This window comes from Aethalodelphis obliquidens, unplaced genomic scaffold (assembly GCF_003676395.1).
Source record: "Aethalodelphis obliquidens isolate GAN/ISIS:26980383/991018 unplaced genomic scaffold, ASM367639v1 scaffold2, whole genome shotgun sequence".
Taxonomy (NCBI): Eukaryota; Metazoa; Chordata; class Mammalia; order Artiodactyla; family Delphinidae; genus Aethalodelphis; species Aethalodelphis obliquidens.
In genome coordinates this window covers 90,405,710-90,431,515 of record NW_020837946.1, presented here as the reverse complement: position 1 = coordinate 90,431,515, position 25,806 = coordinate 90,405,710, and the positions used below count along the sequence as shown (strand labels likewise).

The 25,806-nt window shown below is 37.5% G+C and overlaps 1 protein-coding gene across 3 annotated transcripts in view; it reads left to right on the top strand.

The window, feature by feature from the left end:
* Positions 1 to 266: 266 nt before the first annotated feature.
* The window catches only part of SPOPL (speckle type BTB/POZ protein like), a 62,249-nt gene continuing 36,709 nt past the window's right edge, over positions 267 to 25,806 (top strand). For 2 of the 3 annotated variants that reach the window (XM_027131964.1, XM_027131976.1), the window contains exon 1: positions 267 to 456. The gene's annotated coding sequence lies outside the window, so the exon portion shown is untranslated. The remainder of the gene's footprint in view (positions 457 to 25,806) is intronic. The other variant, XM_027131997.1, reaches the window with a different exon arrangement.

Sequence of the window (25,806 nt, the reverse complement as noted above, 5' to 3'; positions counted from 1 at the left end):
AGCTCGCCGGGCTAGTAGCCCAGGGCCCCGCGCAAACAGCGGCGGCTACATTCAACCCCCAGCCTGATCCGATCCGGCCCGGCCCGGAAGTGCCCGGCGCCGGAGGGAGGAAGGGAGGGAGGAAGGGCCTTGCGAGCAGACGCTGCCGCGCGCACGCGCCGTCGCGGGCTGGGGGCTGGAGTCGCAACTCGGAAGCCGGAGCCCAGACGGGCCCGGGGCGGGGGGGCGGGAGCCTGCGCGGGGGCGGGAGCGCCGGAGACGGCCGCCCCTGGCGGCGGGTTTGTTTATCCCGGGGAAGAAGTTTAGGAGCGAGAGATAGGGAAGGAGGGCGGGCCGGGGAGGAGGGATGCGGTTCGGCGGAGGCGGCCGCCACAGGGACTCGCCGCCATCACCTCAGCCGCCTCAGCCGGAGAGGAGCCGCCGCCGGGGCTGCCCGCCGCAGCCCCGCACGTCCGGGTAGGTGCCCCTCCCCCTCCGGGGTCCCGGCCGCAGCCTTGGTCGCTGGCTGCCCCCTCTTTCCTGGGACTCACCTGCACTGAAACCCAGCGACCTCCTCCTCTCCCATTTCGGCGCCCCCATCCCTCTCGGTCTGGGACCCCCGCTCCTGAGGCGTGCCTTCCGCCCCCGCCCTTCAGCCCCACCTCCGCCCCCCGGACCTCCCTAACCTCGCGCGTCTCTACTTCCCCTGGGAATTACCCCTCCCCCATTGATCTCCCAGCTTCCGTCTACCAGGATCCCCCCGACTTTCCTCCACAAGCCTTGCGCCTTTTTTCTTTTCCATTCTCCCCCCTTTGTACCTGTAGACCTCCTCGCCCGCACCTTGATACCTTGTCCCTTGGCAGTACTGCCCAAAGCGAGAAACTGCAGGCCACCCCCGCGTTCACGTCCATCCCTCCTTATCCCAAACGTATACGCCTGAAACAGTCCCCACTAGCCCATTTTAGGGTGAATTCTCAGCTCTCCAGCCAGGCCACTCGGTGCCTTCACCCCAGTGGTCATGCCCTCAACCTGCCTACCTCCAGGCACACATTGCCCTCTCATCCGTTCTCTCTCCCCAGGTACATCAAGCTCACTCTGCAGTTCAGGGTCCAAGTCCTGACTTACCCCTTTCTGCTCCCTTCTGCTGCCCTTTCCCCTTACAGTTCTTCTTGAATTGATGCATTTGTGTACTGAATCACAGAAATGGGAGGAGATGGGTGGGATTTCCTCTCTCAAAGCAGTAGATCCAGTAGAAATAGGATTCACCTTCTGCTTAGCCCAACTTTTGGCATCTTTCTCTGTGAATAGTGCCATTCAGCCATACTTTTGAGGCTTCTGACGATTTGTCTGTATTTGAATACTCCTGGGCCTAGATTGTTTTATTATAGTACTCATCTTCCCAGTTTTTCCATATAGCTGAACCTCCTGTTTCTTAGACTGGAAACTTAAGTAATAAAAGGTTCATACCTTGGAAAATTACATTTTTCCTGCCATAATGGGAAAGGTGGAATATTTCAAATTATCCTTCTATTATTCTTGAGAGAAATGGTGCCTAGTGGTTAAGAGCTCAGACTCTGTAGCTGAACTGCCAGGATCTAAATCCCTGCCTTTCTGTCTACCAGGTCTGGCCTTGGGCAAGTTATTTAATCACAGTATTCTTACAGCTGTAGAATAGGGTTAGTGATGTACTTCATAAGATGCTGGTGATAATTGCATAACTTAATGCAGGTAAAATACAACAGTGCCTGGTAAGAGTTCAATAAATGTTCTTTATCATCATCTCTTAGCTTGACTTGGTTTGGCTATTGGTAGGATAATTTTGAGAGAGGAAGGGGGAATGGAAAACTGTCTTTTTGCTCTTTTTTATTTAACACCTTTTTTGAGGTAGCTGTGATTCATATTTTGTTACTCTATAAATTAGTTCCTTCTGGTGTGAAAAGTACAGTTTTAGCTCCCTATTTTCAGGTGAGTTACCAGGCTACATGCAGTGCCATTTTCAGGTACCTGTTTGGAAATTTTAAATTTTTATCTTTGTTTTGGGAATAACTGAAGTTGAATTATGTAGCAGATTTATCATAGGGAAAAATGAGGATTTTTGCCAATGAGAATTTTAGTACTACAATTAAATACTCAAACCTGGTTGGATACTTCACACCTACCTGTCCCTTATGTTGAATTGCTACTCAGGATAGAGCTTTGGCTTCATTCCAAAGACTGGTGGCTTTTCTCTTACTAACATGTTATGTTTTATTCACATGACCATGCCTTGATGTGTACAAAAGTTTACTCTTTAAAACCCTGACAATTTCTGTCATATTTGCTTACCTCCTGTGCATTATTATTTTCTTGATACATTTTTTAAACACCTCACAAAAAAAAATCCAAATAGGTACTGTTAACTCAATGTTGTTGTAAGTAGTAAAAGTTTGAAATCACAATTTGCTGTCCCAATTACACATAAAAATGTGTGCATATGGAACTATCAAAGTAAAGTTGTTTGCCTGTGTATAGCTTAAAATATTTTTTGTGTGTCACCAATGGAATGTTCATTAAACTTTGGGTAACACTGCCTTTGCTTATGCTATTCCCTGGCCTAGAATAACCTTTGCTCTTTCCCCTGCATATTCAAGTTCTACTTATCTTTCACCTCTTACTATTTTCATAGTTCTTGCCAACATTGGTTTCTATTCCTTGGCTTTCCTACTGTCTGTATTCTGCATTTGGCTTTGAATAATGCAGACTGCCCCAGTTCAAGAAAAATGACTCCCATAGAATCATACTTTTAAAGTTTGTAGAAACTTTGAAGGGGTGGAATAGAATTGATAATTAGTATCTGCTCTGTGCTGAGCACTATTCCTTTGGTTTTGTAAATATTCATTCTTTCCAAAAATATTTAATGAGCACCTACTTCATGCCAGGCATTGGGCATACACAAGAGCAGCCCTTCCCAACTGGGGTTTCAGTAAATATTAAGCCCTAATGTTCTAAAGTATCCAAGGTATGTAATAACTACTCTCCTGTGCACCTAAAATGATCGTATGTCCCATCCTTGAGAGAGAGAACTGAGGAAATAGTTACTTAACTCAGTTTCTGTAGGGTTTAAGTCTTTGAGAAAAGCTCCACCAGAGAATAATAGCACAGACTCTGCTTTTTTTGTAATTTATATCAGTGTGGCACTGGCAGACAATAAGCAAGTAAGAAGATAAAATTATCTTATAAGAGCACTGATAACGTTAAAAACAATTATAACCGCTAATACTTATAAAGCACTATGCCAGCCACTCTTTCAAATGATTTATATATATTACCTTGTTTAACCTCTCAACAATCCATTGAAGAAGGCTTTATTATATCTCCATTTCACAAATGAGGAACCTGAGAATCAGATTACTTCCACAAAATCACACAGCTAAGTAAGCAATGGAGCCAGACAGTATGGTTGTAGAGACTGCTACCCTTCGTTGCCTCTCAGACCTTCTAATCTTCCAATTTTTTGTTGGTTACTTTAGACAAGATTCTTCACCTTTCTGAAAAATCTTTTTTTTTTTTTTTAAATCTCATCAATGAGATTTCCCTGTCTTTTAGGTTGTTTAGGGGAGTAAAGAAGATTTAACTTTGTAAAGCACCTGGTATACAGATGTATCCCAAGTCTTATATATGACTAGATATCGCAGGCATTTGCATTTCGGTGGTCCTAGTCACCATTTTGTTTCCTGACTTAGGTTTATTCACTTAGCAAAAGTTTATTGAACATCTGATCTGTGCCAGGCACTTGCTAAGCTGTGGTGACACACGTTATGGAAAGAGTGTACCTGTATTCATGATGGCAAAACTCTGTTGGGGAATAGAGAAACTAAGCAAATTATTACAAAAATAATATTACAGTTACGATAACTTCCACAAAAGAAAATTATTGTAAACAACAAAAGCTCACTAATGTATCAGAGAACGTTTGTCTGAAGAAATGACTTTCAGGCCGAAGTCTGAAGGATGAACTGGAGTTACCCAAGCGATGCTGGCGATTTCAGCTTTCTAGGACTGAAAAGTCCTGTGGAGACTGGACCTTAGCACATGAGGCTGGGTGATATGAAATGAGACAGGAGCAGATCACAGTGGTCAATTATTGCTAAGCTCTTTGTACTTAATCCTAAGAGCAGTGGGAAGCCACTGGACAATGTTAAACAGCTGAGTAAGTTACTTAAATTTTTGCTTTAAAAACATCACTTGGCTGCTCTGTGGAGGACAGATTGGAGAGGCAAGTGTAAAAGCAGGGAGACAAGTTAGGCCAGGGCTCCTCAAACTTAACCGTGGCGAAGGACATGTTTTGTTTTGTTTTACTTTCTAGTTTGTGCTGGTACTTTAGTAATACACAGTAAAATGGATGTTGTGGTAGTGTCTGTCAAATTGCTATAAAAATTTCTAAATGCTGCCTCTCAGTTTCTGTATTTACCTTGTCTCACGCCAATAACAGTAATTCATGGGTCAGTATTGGTCCACAGCTCACACTTTGAGTAGAATTGAATTCACCTATTATAGTCATTTAGGCAAGAGATGATAGAATCTCGGTCCTGACTGGTGGTGATAGAGATAAAGCAGCTGGATTTGACAAATATTTGGGAAGTAAAGTTTACGATTTGGTGATGGATTTGATTTGAGGGTCTACGGAGAGGAGAAGGCCGATTTCCAGGGTTAGTGGTTCTTGTGCTTAACCTGGGGGAATATTGGGAGAGGAGCAGTTTTTTGTTAGTTTATGGAAACGGGGGAGTATTGATCATAATTCAGTTGGGAATAATCAGTACATAGCTAATAATGGATGTTTCAGTATGGAAGGTGGGGGATGAGATTGCCTAAGGAGAGAGTATAGAGAGACAAGATAAAGGGATGTGGTCCCCTATGATTCTTCAACATTGAACGTTGAGGAAAAGAAGTGGAGCAAAGGAGACTGAGAAGGTATAGCCAGAGGTTGGAGGAAAATTTCCTTACCGTCACTGAAGTCAAGGCAATAGACCAAAAAAGGAGGGTGTGGCTAATCTGCTATGTTGATTGAAGCTGAGAAATCAATTAAGTTGGGAACTAAAGAGTACACATTGCATTTAGTGACAGGGAGAAAATTTTATGTCTCAGTCGTCAGTCCATCCATAAACTATTTGATGATTTTTGTTTTAATCTGCCAAAGCCACAATTCTAAATTTAGGGTAGAATTTTATCTGTAACATGGACCATGTCTTCCTTCCTGAGCTCAGACCCATGTTTCTATTTATCACCATCTGGGTGTTCTATAAGCATCTCAGACTCTACAACTTGTTCATTCAGAACCTACTCAAATAGAATATGTTTTTTAAGTACTGTTTATCAGGCAGTAACTATTAGACTTTTAGGAATGCAATTAGACCTCAGAGTCTAGGGGCAATGGACAATTAAATATTGTTCAGTGTGATTAGCGCTGTCATAGCAGTTTATTCAGGTTGCATTGTAAGCACAGAAAAGGAGCCTTAAGGAAGGCTTTCTAAGGAAAGTAGAGTGTTGGGCAGAGTGTTTCCAAAGGACAAGAGGAGAGATGGAAAGGGCAATGCAATGGTAGAGGAGTTTAATTTGAAAGCATGCAAGTTTGCTGTTTTGATTAATGTCATCACTACCCATTTAGTCACCAAACATGGAGTTATCTTCAGAGTGTCTTCAAGATTTAAAGATTTTCCAATAGAATTAGAAATGAAAAAGGAGAAATAACAACTGACACTGCAGAAATACAAAAGATCATGAGAGATTACTACAAGCAACTCTATGCCAATAAAATGGACAACCTGGAAGAAATGGACAAATTCTTAGAAAAGCACAACCTTCTGAGAATGAACCAGGAAGAAATAGAAAATATGAACAGACCAATCACAAGCACTGAAATTGAAACTGTGATTAAAAATCTTCCAACAAAGAAAAGCCCAGGACCAGATGGCTTCACAGGCGAATTCTATCAAACATTTAGAGAAGAGCTAACACCTGTCCTTCTCAAACTCTTCCAAAATATAGCAGAGGGAGGAAAACTCCCAAACTCATTCTATGAGGCCACCATCACCCTGATACCAAAACCAGACAAGGATGTCACAAAGAAAGAAAACTACAAGCCAATATCACTGATGAACATAGATGCAAAAATCCTCAACAAAATACTAGCAAACAGAATCCAACAGCACATTAAAAGGATCATACACCATGATCAAGTGGGGTTTATTCCAGGAACGCAAAGATTCTTCAATATACACAAATCAATCAATGTGATACACCATACTAACAAATTGAAAGAGAAAAACCATATGATCATCTCAATAGATGCAGAGAAAGCTTTCGACAAAATTCAACACCCATTTATGATAAAAACCCTGCAGAAAGTAGGCATAGAGGGAACTGTTCTCAACATAATAAAGGCCATATATGACAAACCCACGGCCAACATCGTCCTCAATGGTGAAAAAGTGAAAGCATTTCCACTAAGATCAGGAACAAGACAAGGTTTCCCATTCTCACCACTCTTAATCAGCATAGTTTTGGAAGTTTTAGCCACAGCAATCAGAGAAAAAAAGGAAATAAAAGGGATCCAAATCGGAAAAGAAGAAGTAAAGCTGTCACTGTTTGCAGATGACATGATACTATACATAGAGAATCCTAAAGATGCTACCAGAAAACTACTAGAGCTAATCAATGAATTTGGTAAAGTAGCAGGATACAAAATTAATGCACAGAAATCTCTGGCATTCCTATACACTAATGATGAAAAATCTGAAAGTGAAATCAAGAAAACACTCCCATTTACCATTGCAACAAAAAGAATAAAATATCTAGGAAAAAACCTACCTAAGGAGACAAAAGACCTGTATGCAGAAAATTATAAGACACTGATGAAAGAAATTAAAGATGATACAGATAGATGGAGAGATATACCACGTTCTTGGATTGGAAGAATCAACATTGTGAAAATGACTCAACTACCCAAAGCAATCTACAGATTCAGTACAATCCCTATCAAACTACCACTGGCATTTTTCACAGAACTAGAACAAAAAAATTCACAATTTTTATGGAAACACAAAAGACCCCGAATAGCCAAAGCAATCTTGAGAACGAAAAACGGAGCTGGAGGAATCAGGCTCCCTGACTTCAGACTATACTACAAAGCTACAGTAATTAAGACAGTATGGTACTGGCACAAAAACAGAAATATAGATCAATGGAACAGGATAGAAAGCCCAGAGATAAACCCACGTACATATGGTCATCTTATCTCTGATAAAGGAGGCAGGAATGTACAGTGGAGAAAGGACAGCCTCTTCAATAAGTGGTGCTGGGAAAACTGGACAGGTACACGTAAAAGTATGAGATTAGATCACTTCCTAACACCATACACAAAAATAAACTCAAAATGGATTAAAGACCTAAATGTAAGGCCAGAAACTATCAAACTCTTAGAGGAAAACATAGGCAGGACACTCTATGACATAAATCACAGCAAGGTCCTTTTTGACCCACCTTCTAGAGAAATGGAAATAAAAACAAAAATAAACAAATGGGACCTAATGAAACTTCAAAGCTTTTGCACAGCAAAGGAAACCATAAACAAGACCAAAAGACAACCCTTAGAATGGGAGAAAATATTTGCAAATGAAGGAACTGACAAAGGATTAATCTCCAAAATTTATAAGCAGCTCATGCAGCTCAATAACAAAAAAACAAACAACCCAATCCAATAATGGGCAGAAGACCTAAATAGACATTTCTCCAAAGGAGATATACAGACTGCCAACAAACACATGAAAGAATGCTCAACATCATTAATCATTAGAGAAATGCAAATCAAAACTACAATGAGATATCATCTCACACCAGTCAGAATGGCCATCATCAAAAAATCTAGGAACAATAAATGCTGGAGAGGGTGTGGAGAAAAGGGAACACTTGCACTGCTGGTGGGAATGTGAATTGGTACAGCCACTATGGAGAACAGTATGGAGTTTCCTTAAAAAACTACAAATAGAACTACCATAAGACCCAGCAATCGCACTACTGGGCATATACCCTGAGAAAACCATAATTCAAAAAGAGTCATGTACCAAAATGTTCATTGCAGCTCTATTTACAATAGCCCGGAGATGCAAACAACCTAAGTGTCCATCGACAGATGAATGGATAAAGAAGATGTGGCACATATATACAATTGAATATTACTCAGCCATAAAAAGAAACGAAATTGAGCTATTTGTAATGAGGTGGATGGACCTAGAGTCTGTCATACAGAGTGAAGTAAGTCAGAAAGAGAAAGACAAATACTGTATGCTAACACATATATGGAATTTAAGAAAAAAAATGTCATGAAGAACCTAGGGGTAAGACAGGAATAAAGACAGACCTAGTAGAGAATGAACTTGAGTATATGGGGAGGGGGAAGGGTAAGCTGTGACAAAGCAAGAGAGTGGCATGGACATATATACACTACCAAACGTAAAACAGATAGCTAGTGGGAAGCAGCCGCATAGCACAGGGAAATCAGCTCAGTGCTTTGCGATCATCTAGAGGGGTGGGATACGGAGGGTGGGAGGGAGGGAGATGCAAGAGGGAAGAGATATGGGAACATATGTATATGTATAACTGATTCACTTTGTTATAAAGCAGAAACTAACACACGATTGTAAAGCAATTATACTACAATAAAGATGTAAAAAAAAAAAATTTAAAGATTTTCTTTGTTATTGTCAAAGGTGGTGTTTTGTTTTTGTTGGTTAGCTTTATAATTTATTTATTATATCTATACTTATGGAATAATTAAGTAATAGTAGAATGTAAATATTTTGGTTATGCTTTAATGATTTTTTTTTCTGAATGGGAGAAATTTTATACATACAACTTTTTCTCAGATTTAGCAAATTAAAATGAAAGCCTTGGTAAGGATTGCTAAGAATTTACTGCTAAACATCAGTTATATGGTCAATGTTGGTGTTTTGGGCTCAGTGGTATAATAACACTCCCCTGATACCTTAAATGCTATTTTAGGTAGTTGTCTAAATGTCCCTAGACTTAAGTCTTACATCATAGTAGAACACAGTTCATCTTCAGGAATTACTTTATGAAGAATACTGTAGTTGGCAAAACCTTAATTGGCAAGAAAATAGTGTATTAGAAGGGTAAATGATGTTAAAATGGATTTTAAAAACACAGTAAATAAAGGTTCTAGAAGACATCTGCTTTAAAATAACAGGAAGATAGGGTCAATCAAAATTTTTGCTTCTGAAATACCTTCCTGAGTTTTTGTAGAAACATCGTTGTGTTATTCTGATCTGCTAAGGCAGTCTTCCTTATATTTTATATTAAGAAAGTTGTAACTTAAAAATTTTGTTTTTATTAGTTCCTACTGGCTTTTACTCTTGTCTTCTCCCTGGTTTTTTTTAAAAATCTTAATAAATTCTTGTACGACAACTATATATTTTTCATATATTATGGTTCTTATAGGTATACTTTCCCAGGCCTTTTGTTTATATGCATAAGTAGAATTCTTCTGATATTCTTCAGACTTGCCTACATGTTCTAAAGGACAGAATAATTATTAGCATTAAATTCTGAATTATATAACTCTGTGAAACAGCACTTTACATACATAAAAAATAGCAGTTTTTAAAAAATTTGACCTACAAATATAAAATTGCATTACCTCAGACTTTGGTTGGGGTATGTTGTTTATACACTTGAAGGGAAAGTAATATAGTAATAAAAATACTTAGGAGTAACAAATACAAAAGAAAGAGGTTTCACTCTGATATTAGGTAATGCACGGTCTCAAAGGTTGTAGTGTAACTGAAATGTAGTATGAGGCTTTTAAAATCTTATTTGAGATATGTTAAAAGAAGATACTGTTGTTTCCTGTTTGGGTATGTTTTCTAAGCAAATTTCAGTTTCTCCTTGTGAAAATGCATTTTAATCCCCTCCCTTCTGCCCCATCAAAATTAAGTGATTTTTAAGGTAAAGCGTGCTCAAGGTGGTTTTTTTGTTGTTGTAATTTGGATGCAATTTTTGGTGTTTTAGTGGGAAATTACCCTGAAAGGTAGTTTTCATCCAATAAGACAAAGGCAACCCCCCCCCAAAAATATTGAATATTAATTAAGTCATCCTGAAATTACCAAGGCAAGTATTGACACAGGAATATTTAAATGAATTGAATTTTATTTAATTAAAATTTTTTGGTGGCCGCTCTTAGTATCAGTTTAAACCTTTGTTAACCAGTTATTTAACATTGTGGTTAAGTTCAATATGTTCAGTTTTGTTAGAAAAGCTCAAGCAGGGCATGGACACACACCAAGCATATTTAGTTATTTGCATTCAAAGTGTATTTTTTAAAAAGTGAAGATACTTTTTCATGTCAGCATTTTATCAGTGGCATTTGAGAACTGGCTTGAATCAAGTGGTACTTGGGAGGTATCTTGAGTTATGCTTTACTGTTGATAATTTTTATTTTCTCAGGTGTCTCATTTTCACTGTTGTTTTGTCTGCCTGCCTTCTCCCCAGCCAAAGTCCTTTATTTGTTCATCAAATTGTATAATGAAACCAGTTATTTTTCCCTAGTAGAATATAACCAGGTTTAGTTGAACATGGGCCTGAGAAACTGACAACTTACTACGGTGTAAATGGAATATCCTCATAGATCATTTTGGTTTAAAGGGGGAAAATGCCCTTTTTTAAAGCATTTGTACCAGAGTTGTCAAGTACTTTAGATATTTTATCTCATTTACTTCTTATCACTAACCCATGAGGGTCATACCATAAGTTTTTGAATCGTACTTGCCTGCAGTTACCAGATGCACCACTGCTTTATGTACTCCACAGAGAGACAGCACTGTCAGTTAAAATTGTAAAATGCCATCAATTTTAGATATGTTAAAATATGAAAAAAAAAATGGGTATCTTAGAATTTATTAACTGTGCCATTAGTGCTGCTTCATTTTATGGTTATCACGCAAGGTCTTCAAAATAGCTAACCACCCAGCGTCAAGTGAAGTCAGGATAAATTTAGTTTTGCTTAGCTTCAGAGATCTCTGGGCAGTATAGCACAGAGGTTAATAGAGTGCATCCAGTCTGCTTTTTAGTAGCTTTGTGACTTTAGGTAAGTTACTTAGCATCTCTGCCTCAGTGTTCTCATCTGTAAAATGGAAAGGATAACTACTTCCCTTGTAAGAGTTGTCACAAGAACCAAATGAGTTATATTTACATTTAGAATAGTGCTTTCCATATAAGTTGCTTTGTGTAAATGTCGGTTAATTAAAACAGTGATGCTATTTCTGATCTAAGATAAATAAGTAGACAGTGTTCTTAAAAGGAAGGGAAAAAGGGAACCATTAGAACCTTATCTAATGGTTCATTGGTGTTTTGTGCACACGATGGAGATTAAAGTATCTTATTAATTTGTCTTTTAAGTCTAATGTAAGATTGCAGTCTTGATGATTTTGATATCTAAATTCATAAAAATAATACCACTGTATAAAGGTTCAACTGAAATCCGCTTTCCTTTCATTTCTGTTACGACATATTTAGTCAGAATATTGATGTGCTATGATAGATGTCTTAAAAATAACCTGTTATATACTTATGATTCCTGTCAAACTCATAGGAAATTCATTCAGAAATATTTTTAAAGGATTTCAGTATTAAAGAACCATGTTTAAATTTTAGTTAAGACATCTGACTTCTTCATTTTGAAGTATATGGAGGAAAAGTAATACTGAGGCAGTTTTTATTTATTTTAATGGTTTTAATATGTACCTGATTCTGTTGCTTCATTTGAGATTTAAAATCTTGTCATTTACCCTGGTATAAAAATAAGGCCTTCCTTTGAACTTCTTGATATTTCCCTTTTTCCTACTTTTGCCTTGTTTTTATTTTATTCTTTTTGTTTTGAGCTCATATCATTTATTTACTCCATTAATTGACCAACTGTTAAATGCTGGGTTCTGTGTTTACAGGGATGAATTGGAAATAGCCCTTGACCTGTTAGAGTCACTATTTGGGATTTTTTAATACTGTTTAGTCATTGAGTGCTTAGGCACAGTGCTGAAGACTTCATATATCTGCTCTTTTTGTTTCAATCCTCATAACTACCTTTCTAGGGTAGTTCATTACTTTAAAAATATTTCCACTAAATAAATGGCAGAGAGGAGTGAACTCTTGGTAGATGGAAGGGTGGTGAAGATAATGTGGAGAGGGAGAGCTTTGGTGTTAAAATTCTTTTCAGATTAGTGTTTTCTCTTCTAAAAAGGATATGACTCTTGCATTCTGTTACCCTAATATAGCCTTCTTTGTTTTAATATAAAAATGTATTAGATTAGCATGAGGGAAGATTTTTAAAAGTGTTCTGTCCCAATTTTAGGGTGGAGGGAACATGACACTGGGAATAGGATTGTATTATAAACATTTAGGCATCAAGGTTGCTCATTTATTGAATATTTATTTGCTTTTTTATTTTACATAAACTTTTATGGAGTATAACATACATTCAGAGACAAGCATGTAACATCGTGCAGCATCAACACCCTTGTTTATGGCTTCTTACATCAGTTTTTATGTGATCCATCCATGTAGTGTGTAGTGGTATCTTCTTCATTCTCATTCTATTGTATTCCATCCCATTGTATGACTATGTATATGTACCGTAATTTATCCATTTTATTGTTGATGAACATATAGGTTGTTTCCAGTTTTGAGTCACAATGAATAGTGCCCCTTATAGAATATTCTTTTATCAATACATATCTTTTGCTGCACATCTGCACATCTTGCTGTAGTAGAACTTTTTGGACCGTGTGTGCTTTTGTTCAGTTTTAGTATACATTACCCAGTGTTTTCCAAAGTGTCTTTTCAGTAGTGAATGAGAGTTTTATTTGTCCCACATACTCTGCAACGTTTGCTTGATATTGTTTCATTTATTTAGCTATTCTGGTGGGTGTAAAGTGGTATGGCTAGTTTTTCAAAATATACACGATTCCTTTCTTCACTCATACCCACGTACCCCTCCCATGTGCACACCAAGGGAAAGTGGAATAGAGACGTGTGTATATTTTCATAAAACCCATCAAATGATTCTGGTTGCCTTGTCAGTTGATAAGATGCAGAATATAAAACAAATGTAAGTATAATTTAAGGAAAATGAGACTGTCATGAAAATTACAACTTCACTGTATAGTTTACTGATTTTCTTACTAATGGTGCATTTCTGCCTAACTATTGCTAAACATGGGACAGGTTTTAAGATTTTGCAAGCTGGTGAAAAGTTTTGTAGGCCCTTCTATTGAGTGAGTCTGCAACATTTCCCCAAAGCTCTAATTATGCAATACTGGAATGCTCTTGCTCTTATTTGATTATCTACCCAGATTGTAGGTTATGTTCATTCATTATTTTGTGAGGTTTTGCTACCCCTTAAATAAGGGAAGTGCTGTCTACCCAGCAGAGTTGACTCAGTTTTCAGAACTTGAAAGTTGAGCAAATTTTACCAAATGCCCACAGCATGCTACATATTGTTTTAGACTTAATTTCTTGTTATTTATGGAGTTTTTCTTGTGTCACAGAAGGCAGTGTTGCTACTAATTTTTTTTTTTAAATTATCCAATTGTGTAGTGAATACCAAGGATGTGAAAAATACTTTTGCCTGTGTATCTTTTTCAGGGTTAGGATTGTGGTTAGTCTCTTCTCATTCCCCAGTCAAGTAGATCATGTTAGAATCATATGTAGGGATGCACCATTCCTGTACCTTTTGTGAATCATAATTAGTTGTTGATTTCTTCTGTTAAGTCACACATACAGACTCATAACTGCAGATAAGCTCATAGTTTTCCCTTTTTAACGTTGTCTTATGCCTTTTTAGAGCTAATATTTTAATATCTGACTTTATTTCTTACTGCTGCAAAGTACTGTTCGTGGGTAGCACAGCTGTTTGATAAATACTTGTGCTCTACATATTCATAAGTAGTTACTGATTATTGCTAGTCATAAGAATCTTGGAATTATTAGCTTATCAGAAGAGCTGAGATGGCATTCATGTACTTAAAGCGTTCTCTTGAGGTATAAGAACAACTCAGTTTATTTTTTTGCAAAGCATTTCCTTGAGAGGCAGGGCTGATAGGTGGATGGCAATAGCCTCCTTTGATTTAGTCTAGCTTGACCATGTGTTACATTATTTCAGAAAAGACTGGATTAAAATCCAGGGTGTCCTAACACAATGCTTTTCATGGATCATTTTGCTTCATTTCTTTCTCTTTCAACTTCTCTCTTTCTTTCCTTTTTTTTCCTCTTTTCTTCCCCTGTAAACTAAGCAACTATATGAAATGTTTTTCTTTAAGAAAGTGTGATTCCTTAAGGAGGAGTAAGCTATTTTAATGGTTGTAGACATGCAGGGTGTAATGATAGAGACATATAGATCCCTACAACCCTGTATCCTAAGGCATGCTGTTTTGCCCATTTCTTTCCCCTAGATTTTATAATTTAGAGTTCCCCAAAGTGGTAGTTCCTCTTATCTTTTTCAAGGATGGTGGTTTTTCCTGCTTTTGTCTAGGATAGTACTAGTTTATGTCTTTTGTCCCAGCATCTTGTCCAATTTAACATTTGTAATGATTGTTTAATTTTTACTGAAATACTATTATTAATAGTTGCATTAAAATAAGCCTTAGTGGGTTTGGTAGAATTTTTATTTCCAGCTGCTGCCATGGTCTAGTCTAGTGATAGGTGAGAGACATGTGTAATAATGAGTTCTGCCTTTAACAGGTGGTAAAATCTGAAAGGAATCTTAAGTACACCTCTCTTTCCCTAACCCATCTCAGATACAGTGTAACCAGTGACAGTATCAAGGTGAGGATCTCCATGATTAGAAGTGGGCTGGGACATAAATGATTAGGGATAACTAACTCCTCTTGGTCTCAGGTGACGGTAAGAGATTTGATGCCTCCGCCTTCATTGACTGCTTTGGGTACCAGCCTGTTCCACGTTCATGCAGCTTGCAAGATTCATGAAGTCACAAGGATAGCAATAAGTGGTGTCAGTGAGAAATTGTAGGTTATGTAAGCTGAAATAGTGGTTGAGCAGTTCTGCCATAGAATGAGTAAGCAGCACTGTTTAGTAAAGCTTTGTGTAATGATAGAAATGTTCTATGATTCCCACTTTCCATTATGGTAGCCATTCACCACTGTGTATGTTGAGCACTGAAAATGAGTCTAGTACAACTAAGGAGCTGAATTTCTAGTTTAATTATTTCATCATTTGGTAAGACTTTTATTTTGCAACAAATCCTCTTGAAATCAATTAGTTAAAAACAGAAGTACATATTTAATGAAAGTGTATACTTCAGAAGCTGTTCTGCTCTTTTTAAAGATTTTCTACACCATTGCTCAGCAACCCAAATAACAGCGTACAGTGGGTGGTTAGACTGATACAGAATGGAGGGTTTACAGAATTGTTGTGATAAAAGAACAAAGGAGTGAAATGTTAAGCGTGCTTACTAGAGAGTTTTTGAAGTGATCCACTGTGGGTTTTGAGTTTGATAAGGAAGGAAGGGAAGCCATAAGGGGGTAATGACTTAAGAAGAGTGGTATGGACTCAGTGAAGTGTTGGTAGTAAGAGCTGTTGGGGGATTAAATTGATGACAGAATAGGAATAAGTTCTGTTATTAAAATGATATATTCAAGTTTATTTCCATGGTTGGTCAAGCTATCCTAGGTAGTAAGTTCCAAGTCAGAATCTCTGAAAAAGATTGCTAAAATTTTAAGTGGGTGAGATCATTCAGGAAGGTAAAAGAACTTTGATGCTGGTAGGGAAGAAGTCCACTGGAGTGCAGTCATCCAGGGTGGTGGCAGGAATAGTAAAGAAGACAATGGAGACAGTGGTTGAAGTCCTCCATAAAGGAGTCTAACTCAGAGAGGTGAGTAGGTGATTGCAAGAGAGAAGAATGTAAGAGAATTTTGTAAGAATGGACTCATGCAGTTGCCATACAGTTTTGTTAGGTTGCAAAAGTAGTCTGGAAGCAACAGTGGTGAGTCAGCAGAACTCTTTAACTACCTCCAACTCCTTTTACTATGGGGTTCGCCAAAAAGTTCATTTGGTTTTTTCCATAAGATGACTCTAGTGATGCTTAGGTGTCTTTAACTTCATTCGAAACAAATTTTGTAGATTGTATTGTGACAGCTGTCATATCAGCGTGCATTAAAAAAAACATCAAATTGGTGAATTTTTGTGTAGCCATTTTAATATTGAAGGTGGAAGAAAAACAACATTTTCAGCATAGTATGCTTTATTATTTCAAGAAAGGTAAAAACACAACTGAAACGGAAAAAAAAGATTTGTGCAGTGTATGGAAAAGGTGCCATGACTGATCAAACGTGTCAGAAGTGGTTTGCGAAGTTCTGTGCTGGAGATTTCTTGCAGACGATGCTCCGTGGTTGGGTAGACCAGTTGAAGTTGATAACGATCAAATTGAGACATTAATTGAGAACAATCAACATTATACCATGGGAGGTAGCTGACATACTCAAAATGTCCAAATCAAGCATTGAAAATTATTGGCACCAACTTGGATATGTGAATTGCTTTAATGTTTGGGTTCCACATAAGTGAAAAAAAACCTTCTTGGTCATATTTCCGCATTCAGTTCTTTATTTAAACGTAACAAAAATGTTCCGTTTTTAAAACAAATTGTGACAGGCAATGAAAAGTGGATACTGTACAATAATGTGGAACGGTGGTGGGGCAAGTGAAATGAACCACCACCAACCACACCAAAGGCCGGTCTTTATCCAAAGAAGATGATGTTGTGTATATGGGGGGATTGGAAGGGAGTCCTCTATTATGAGCTCCTTCCAGAAAACTAAATGATTAATTCCAACAAGTTCTGTTATTAACATAATATATTCAAGTTTATTTTCGTAGTTGGTCAAGCTATCCTAGGTAGTAAGTTCCACTGAATCCCAATTAGACCAACTGAAAGCATCACTCAACGAAAAGTGTCCGGAATTAGTCAACAGAAAACACATAATCTTCCATCAGGGTAACACAAGACCGCACGTTTCTTTGATGACCAGGCAAAAACTGGTTCAACTTCACTGGGAAGTTCTGATCATCCACCGTATTCACCAGACATTGCACCTTCGGATTTCCATTTATTTCGGTCTTTACAAAATTCTCTTAATGGAAAAAATCTCAATTCCCTGGAAGACTGCAAAAGGCACCTGGAACAGTTCTTTGCTCAAAAAGATAAAAAGTTTTGCGAATATGGAATTATGAAGTTGCCTGAAAAATGGCAGAAAGTAGTGGAACAAAATGGTGAATACGTTAAGTTCAGTAAAGTTCTTAGTGAAAATGAAAAATGTGTCTTTTATTTTTACTTAAAAACCAAAGGAATTTTTTGGCCAACCCAATAGATCCTTCACAGGTGTAAGAAAAGGATATGATTTTAGCAGTTCTATTTGATCTGCTTTAGTTAGGTATTTGCCTCTCTGACCTTATCTTTGTTTCTCCAGTGCCTGACCGATTTAGGTTCTTAATAAATGTTTGCTCAGTAAATGCTAGATGAATGTGAAGTTGTTCCAGTGTCCTGGAATTCTAGAACAAAGAACATTGCTTAGACACTTTTAAATTGAAAACTAGTAACAGGAATTGTTACTTTGTTTTGTTTTGTTTTTGGCAGCACCGGGTGGTTTGCGGGATCTTAGTTCCCTGACCAGGGATCCGAACCCAGGCCCTTGGCAGTGAAAGCGCGGAGTCTTAATCACTAGACCCCCAGGGAATTCTCACTTGTTTGACTATAATTAAATGAGAAGGAAGAGAAATATGAAGGCAAAAGACTGTATTATGACTTGTTAAAAAAAAAAAACTAAGGATGCAAAAGCTTTAATCAAATGTTTACTCATATTTTTCTAAAATAAAAGAGATGAGGGGAAGAGTAGGAGAAGGGAGAGGGAGAGAATATAGGTTTTATTTTGGAGGAATGTTTTAGGACTCAAATAAATCTGAAAAATGCCTAGGGTTAATGTTAAGTGGATCCAGAACTGGCAACTAACTGTGCAGAAACTAAGTACTTTATAGACCTTATCTCCTGTAACACTCATTATATTCTTTCTGTATGAGAAATTATTCCCTTTCTGAAGTTGAGAAATCTAAGGGCCAAAAAGGGAAAGTAACTTGTTCAAGGGTTATAAAACCTAAAAAAACTTTTTTTTTAAACTTGCATTGTTTCATATACACATCTTTTCTTACGTGTACATTTCAGTGAGTTTTGACAGATACGTTCACCTGTGTAACAACAGCCCAGTCAAGAGACAGATCAATTCCATTACTCCAGGAAGTTCTCTAGAAGGTTACACAATTCCTGAGAGACACTTTGGATGTCAGTCTATCTTTTTACAACTATACCTCCACATTACTTGCATTAAAAGGTAGACGGAAGTTGTTAGAGATAAGCAGTATGAGAGCAGCAGCGTGAGAGCAGTGTTCATAGCTCATGTAAATAGCTCATGGAGAGCCAAGTGATAAAGGTTGAAAAAGTAAAAACAAAACCTCAACAACATACTTAGGCAAATTTAACTCTGTTCTTCTTCATAGTTCATGAGATTATTACTGTTTTGTAAACTAGTTCTACTTTTTAGTTTCATATTAATACTCATACATATTAAACTAATTTATTGAGTGCTTTCTGTGTACCAGACACTATACTAGGTGTCTTCTATACATTCCCATTCAGTACACCAGTGATTTGAGATAATTACCATTTATTATTCCCATTTTACAAACGAAATTGAGGCCCAGAGAGCTTACACAGCTTCAGGATCTGCACCTAACTCTAAATTCAGAAACCAAATTCTCAACCCTGATGGTGTTCCATGGATAATTCTGTAATACTAAATTATATCTGGTACTTTGTTTTTCAGGAGGCAATAAATTATGTACTGTCTAGTAAATATGTAATACCTTTCTAGTAGTTGACTTCAAATCTAGTCAATATGTCTTTGCTTAGTATCTGCCATCGTATACACTAGGCAGTGGTTACGTAAAGGTGAAAATATAATCTCAAGGAATTCAGCATATTTGATGGATTGAAAAAAACGATAGTATTTTCAGTTAAAAATCCTGGATTCAGGGACTTCCCTGGTGGTCCCATGGTTAAGACTCCGTGCTTCCAATGTAGGGGGCGCAGGTTCAATCCCTGGTCAAGGCACTTAAGATGCCACGCGCTGTGGGGCATGGCCAAAAAGTGGAAAAAAAAAAAATTCCTGGATTCAATTTCTGAATTTTTTTGTCTTTTTTTTTTTTTAAACTCTATGACCTTAGATCATATTGCTTCTGTTTCAGTTTCCCTTTCTGTAAAATAGAAGTAACTACTTCACAGGGTTGTTTAGAGGATCAAATGAGATAATATGTATAGGAGTAAAATTCTAAAGTGTGAAGTAAGATCTTACAGATTATTGTACTAATAATTACAATAAATTTGATTAATTCTATATAAGAGGCATTGGTTATGAAAGTGCTTGGGTAGCTAAGGAGTAATTCATTTTACTGAAGAAAATGGTATGGGAGTAAACAAACGGTTGGTTAGTAAACATTTTACAGAAGAAGTGGCAATCAAGATCAACAGATTAAAACACTGTTGGTGCTTAAAGAAGGAATAAGGTTAAGTTATCTATTGTTTGTTGATTGAGATAACTTACTCCTCTTGTGTTTGATAAAGAGTGTGTTGTTATAATTTATAAATTAGATCTTGAATAAAGATTCTACCTGAAGGGACCCCTGAGATCAGTTCAAATAATGCCATCCTTCCTTGTCTCCACAGGGCTTAGCTCAGCGTAGAACCTCCCAAGATACTCAAACATGTCAGTGAATAAGAGAGAGAGAGAGACTATAAAGGAAGAAATGAATGAGTAAAAAAACCCCAAAGGAATGGGGAGTGGGGTGGGGTCTTGCAGCTTGGCCATAGTGAGTAGTCTCCTGACTGCTAGTCTTGCCCTGTTTTGGTTCACCACAGTTTATATATCACTATAATTTAAAATCTTACCTCATGAAGTTTAATGACCATAGTCATAAACTGCCATGCTGAGTATTTAAATAAGGCTGATTTTTTTTAACTCCCAATACTGTCTTTATAAGATTTCTGGAAATAGCCTCCTTTTACTTATATTTTTTCCTTCACCCTCCTCTGGAAATAGCCTCCTTTTAAAAAGTGAAATATTTGCTTCATACATTTTAAGGGGATATGACTATTAATATAGATGCAGATAGGCTTATAATTTTCTTATTGTGCCTTGTATATGTTATTACACAAGTAATATGAAAACAATTGAACTTGTAGCAACTAGCATGACATATAAATCTAGTTTTGTTTTTTGTTTTTTTCTTTGCGGTACGCGGGCCTCTCACTGTTGTGTCCTCTCCCGTTGCGGAGCACAGGCTCCGGACGTGCAGGCTCAGCGGCCATGGCTCACGGGCCCAGCTGCTCCGCGGCATGTGGGATCTTCCCGGACCGGGGCACAAACCCATGTCCCCTCCATCGGCAGGCGGACTCTCAACCACTGCGTCACCAGGGAAGCCCCTAGTTGTTTTTAAATGACAATTTTTTTTTTTAAATGGTTGCCAAAGAGCCAGACTGTCCTTAATATGTAATGCTACAGGAAACGCAGTCAGGTTCTGAAGTGATCTGTAGTCGATTTTTTTTTTCCCCAAGTTCATTGCACTGTGAGGAAATCATGTAGTGATATTGAGTACATTTTAGTCTACAGTGTATGAGTCTTACTGTATAAGCTTATGTTAGAACTGGATAGGATTTAGTGATTCTCGCCCTGAATGCTTTGTTTAGCCAACAGCTCAGTGATGTGCAAAAGGGCATGTGTTCTGAAACCAAAAACGGCCAGGGTTAGAATCCAGGTCTCCCAACACATGGACCCCAGGGCTTTTTTCCATTTTTACCTTTGTTAAGGAAAATGACATTGCATCTATGTCAAGAAATGTTAAATAACTTTTAGTTTTAATCTTTTTTTAAAAAAAATACATTAAAGCGACAGAAATGGAGTGATTTTTTGGGGTTACAGTGTGTGTACACGGGAGTTGACTTTTAGTTTTTTGGTTTTTTTTAAGGGAGAACCTTGGCATTGAATGACAAGGCAGCAGTAAGCAGAGGCTTTAAATCCCTGCTTCTGTACAAACCTTCACCAACATGTATTAATGGCTTTTAGGATTTATCAAATAGAGAAAGAGTTCGTCTTAAAATGTCTGTATTTTCCTTTACTAATAAAGTTTCCATATATATGTTATTAGAACTACCTCCTTACTATCGGTGTTAGAGGGTGTTGTAGATTTCAAAACAGATTCCATAACACTGGAATAAGACCCTGAAACAAAGAAGTTGAAAACTAGCCCGAGAGATCTACCTCTCAGGATAATACTCAGGTAAAATGGAAGACTTAGTCATAAGTAGAGGACAGATGGATAGCTGCAGCAGGGATGGTGAGATTTTTGTATTATTGGTAATAATAGCTTTCTGGTCTAATCCTCACACTAGAAATGTGATTCTCAGTGTGAGATCCCTAGAAGAGCAGCATCAGCACCCTCTGAGACTTGTTAGAAATGCAAATTCTGGGGCCTAACCCAGACCCCCTGAATCATTAATCCTAGGGTTGGGGCTCAGTATTCTGGTTTCACAAGGCTTCCAGGTGATTCTAATGCACAGTTAAATTTGAGAATCACTGCCCTAGAAAAATATAAACCTGTGAGTCTACCATTTGTAATCACTTAGAGGCTGGCAGTACTTGGTTGGACCATATCAAATTACCCATAGTCTCCTGCTTTTGATTTACCAAAATTTCAAATTACCAAGTTTTAAAGAAAAGTCACCTTTTATTTTGGGCAGAGAGTTCAAACTGTAAAACTGCTATTTCACTTAGGCCTCTCAATAACCAAAGTAGGAAAAATTAAGGGCCCCAGTAAGAGACTATAAGGTAAATGGAAGTACTTGCGCAACGTGTGTGTGTGTGTGCGCGCGCTGACGCGCACGCCCTGGGTGATTTCATCATAAGCCGTGACTCCTGTGTGCCCGTCCACTCCCCCGCAGCTCTTTTAGCTTTCCTCATCTATAGGAGTATATATAGTCAGGAAGCAGGAATGGTCTTCCCACCCCCAGCCATTTTTTTTCTTGAGGGTTCAGAATATTTCCGTTGCTATATCCTTCATCAGCTCCTGTTCCTGCCCCCTAAGATTTTTACTAGAACCTGTGTCTAGATGTGCTGCCACTGAGTTGAATCACTCTCCTGAGAGTCACAGCTGTTTCTGTTTCAAAGAGGAGCCTTTCTCTCCGTGTTATATGCATTTTAGTGAACTTTAGTAAACTTGAGATAAACTGGTTTTAAGTGATTGGAACTACAAGATGGCTTTTCTCCATTATTTTCCTCAGACCATTTAATTAGTCCCTTCCCTCTTTTTAAAAAATAAACACTGAGCATTGTGCTAGGCTTTGCAATGCAGAAATGAATAAAACAGAAAAACCTTCAAGAAGATCATAGTTTAGGTAAAAACACAGCTGTTCTGTGCACGTAAAACTCAGTAGTAAAAGGCAGTAAATGAACGGAGGGTGATGGAGGTGGTAGGTGTATTTAATGGGAGCTGACTATGGCAATCAGTAACCAATTTCAGTTTTCTAAATGGGCATACTGTGTTATGTACTGCTTTCCCTCCTGCTTATAATGCTTCTTAAAAATAGAATTCGTAATTATATTGTGATTCATATTACATAAGAGTCAAAAGAATAGGAGGTCACCTTCCCACCCCCAGTTCCACTTCCCACTGTAAATTGTGCCTGCTTTTAGTTCTAGACAGTATTGCCTACCTCTGTGAATGATAGTCTTGTTTCTCTCCTCACTCCGTCAATCTCCCAATTATTATTCGTTGTTAAGGCTACATCATCAATGTGTTTGCATTTTAATTTCTTTTTTGCTTTATTTGCAGACCAATTCTAAAAATTTTAAACCTGGAAATATTTATAATGTGATTATATCAATACTTACTATAGAACAAAGTAGGGTGGCCTCACAGAAAATGAAATGTAATCCTATGTACATAAAAACTTTACCAGTGGAAAATTTTCTAAGTGTCAAATTATAGTGAATTCTCCTAGTTCTTTTTTAGTTTCCTTCTCTACTGAGACCTGTTCAATTCTGTTGTTTTTTCAAGCCCATGGTTTCTTTCTTTAGGGTTCGTTGTCATTTGGTTAGAGCTGTGGTCTTCAAAACGAAGCATCCATATAAACGGGTTACACAAGATAATTTTGGGGGGTGTCAGAATATATTAAAAATTAAATTATTTAATTTTTATCTGATTATTTTAAATTTTAATTTTGATATGCTTTATAATATATATAAATATATTACTATAATAATACATTAATTTATAAATAGACATGCATGCTTAGAGCAGATGATTTTTAATCATAAAGGCACGTTATACAAAAAAGTTTGGAGTTCATTGGGTTCATTGAGTAATTTTCAATATAGAATGACAGACTTTTCAAGTATTTGCTGTCTGAAAATGTCCTTTCTTCAGCTTGCATTCGTGAAGAATTTTGAGTATGAAATTCTAAATTCAAAATTTTTCTTAAAAACCTTAAAAGCATTTCTCCTTGTATCTTAACAGCATTTAGATTTCAGTGTGACTGGTTCCTTTGTAGATAACATGAGAAGTTTTAAGATTTTCTCTTATTTGGTGGAACTTTGAAATTTTTGCCAGGATGTGTCTAGGTATAGATCTTTTTTCAGTAGGCATTCTTGGTACTTGGTGAGGCCTGACTGGAACTTGTGTCTTCCTTCAGATCGTGGAAATAGTCTTCTGGTTTTTTCTCTTGATGTATCTCTGTTATTTCTGTCTTAATCCCCTTCAGGAGCATTTAATGGCTCTCCTGTTGGAATACTGGATCTCTTCTGTCTGACCTCCATGTCCCTAACTTCTCTTATTTCCTATATTCTTTGTGTATTTAGTTTGTGTCTTCAAAAGTAGTCTTTATCTTTTATTCTCCATTAATTATAAACATTTTATTGTTTATCTTACCCATTGGAATTATCATTTAAATATATATATATATTTTAATATTTATTATTTTGGGCTGCGTCAGGTCTTAGTTGCAGCACATGGGCTCTTTGTTGCAGTGTGCAGGCTTTTCTCTAGTTGTGGAGTGCAGGCTTCTCTCTGGTTGTGGCACGCGGCTCCACAGTGTGTGGGCTCAGTAGTTGCGATGCTTGGGCTCTCTAGTTGTGACACGTCGGCTTAGTTGCCCCCCAGCATGTGGGATCTTAGTTCCCTGACCAGGGATTGAACCAGCGTCCCCTGCGTTGGAAGGCGGATTCTTAACCACTGGACCACCAGGGAAGTCCCCCATTTATATTTTTACTTAACAAGAATTCTTGTTTTCTAACCACTTGTTCAAAGCAGCTTATTCCTGTTTTATTTAAGTGTACCATTCTGTCCCCTAAATTGTCTCCATTTCTACCAGGGTTATTTTGTTTTATTTTGTTTTATTTTACAGTTTTGGACCTTTTCCCAATTGTCTGTTGTGATTTTCTCCTTTAAGTTTCTCTGCTGATTTGTTCCTATCTAATTGATTTCTCTGCTAATTTGTTCCCATTTATCTGCCTTAAATTTCTCAAAATTTCTGATCCACCAATATCATCCTTTTGTATTTTCCAGCCCAGTTATGACTACATTCTTTTGCAAAAATTTGTTTTCATCTCATTGGTATGTTGAGAAATAAAAAAGACAGATAAATGTGCTCACTTGACTGCCTTGAACTGTTTACTGCTTTCAAAGTTCCATCTTGGGTACAATATCTGATCCAGACATCTAGAAATTAGAAAGTTGATGGAAGGCCATATAATCTGTCACATGAGTTTGGAAGAGAGTATGAAACCTCTTTGTTTGTTTGTTTTGTTTTTTGTTGTTTTTTTCTGTTACTAACATGCTAGAAAGGTTGTCTTTAAGAATTATAAGCTTAGGCTGAATCCAGGCAGGCAGGCAGGCAGACATTGCCAAATTTTAGCATTATAATCCTGGGTAGATTATGTAGCCTTTTTGCACTCTAGTTTACTCCCCTATAACATTGGCAGAAGCAGTGATTACTCTCCTCGTAGAGTTATTTTGGGAATCAAATTAGACAAATACTTAGGCCTGGCATATAGAAAGCCTTTACAAAATATTTATTCTTGATATTGTTAGATTGCTTCTATTCAGGAAAAAGTTACACATTTTAGATAACTCTTTCCTTATAGAACAGATAAGTTTCTCTCAAGTTGGCTATGAAGTTGATTATTATAAAATAAATTTTCACAATGATTCTTTGTATAGTACTGAAGATGCATTTGCAGAGAAAACTTCCTCAATTCCATGAGTTGAAAACCTTGGATGAAGTCTGTTGGTGACTTGCTGGAATCAGTAGCAAATATACTTTGCAGTAACTGCTAGAGATTTTTGTTCCCTCTTAGTAAGCACCTACTCAATAGTAATAGGGTTCTTTGCATGATTGGACTCATAGGAAGCTAATAAATAACACTCATCTCATTGTATCATTTTTCTGTGTGTGTACTTCTGTAAAGTTATAATAAATATGTATATTTTTATGGTCTTCTTGAATGTGATGATAATTCCACTTCCTCTCCTACCCCCAAACTGTTAAATTGTCCAGAAACGCAGCTTCTTATTGTCTCTTACATGAATCACCTTTATCATTGACTTAAGTCTGTTTTCTAAACTACAAACCTTGATATCCATAATTCCTCAAAACCTTGTCACTTA